The sequence below is a fragment of the Lupinus angustifolius genome, chromosome LG04, assembly GCF_001865875.1.
Source record: "Lupinus angustifolius cultivar Tanjil chromosome LG04, LupAngTanjil_v1.0, whole genome shotgun sequence".
Taxonomy (NCBI): Eukaryota; Viridiplantae; Streptophyta; class Magnoliopsida; order Fabales; family Fabaceae; genus Lupinus; species Lupinus angustifolius.
The window spans coordinates 1587916-1588781 of NC_032012.1; positions in this window are offsets into that span (position 1 = coordinate 1587916).

Consider the following 866-nt stretch of genomic DNA (forward strand, 5'->3'; position numbering starts at 1 on the left):
ACCCTGGACGGTCCCAGACCAAGCCACTTACGGTCAAACGATCTCGCTCCGTGGTATCACGTATCCCTTTCTGGGCATCACCCTAAATCATATATCCTTCTCGGATTTCTTTCTTTAAAAATAAATTTCTGAATTTGACTATTTAATTTCAACACCTTGAATACTTTACTTTTTATTTCAATTACGGTGTTATACCAAAATAGTTTTTATATCACATACACATACTAGGGTTATTACATCTTCAACCAATCAATCAAAATAGTCACACACAATTCATATCTCTCGCCCAAGCGGAGACTAGTCGCCCAAGCGACAATTCATCTTTAAATCTCAAATAAACTGATGCTTTCCTCGCCCGGGCGAAGGTATTATCGCCCAAGCGAGAGAGTTCTAGAAACTCATTAATTTTTTTTTTATTTTTTTTTCCCGGCGAGTCGAGTTTTTGCTCGCCCGGGCAGACTTTCGGTCACCCGGCCTCGCCCAGGCGAAATCCTGGATTTTTTCTTCTTTTTTTTCGCCCAAACGGGTTTTTGCTCGCCCGGGCGGACTTTCGGTTGCTCGCCCGGGCGGACTTTCGGTCGCCCGGGCTCGCCCCGGTTGCGCCCTGGTCGCCCGGGCTCGCCCCAGCGACGCCCTGGTCGCCCAGACTACTGGGATTTGGACAGAATGCTAATTTTTGCCATTTTCAACAATCAAGACGCATTCAAACATGGTTTTTCAACCACCTACACTCAGAAAATCTTCCAACAACATTCATATACAATATTCAACATATTTCATCAACAACCCTATATATTCAAAAGCATTCAAACATAAAAATCTTGGGTTTCTTAAACTCAAGTTAACTCCAAAACCTTTGAGATGGT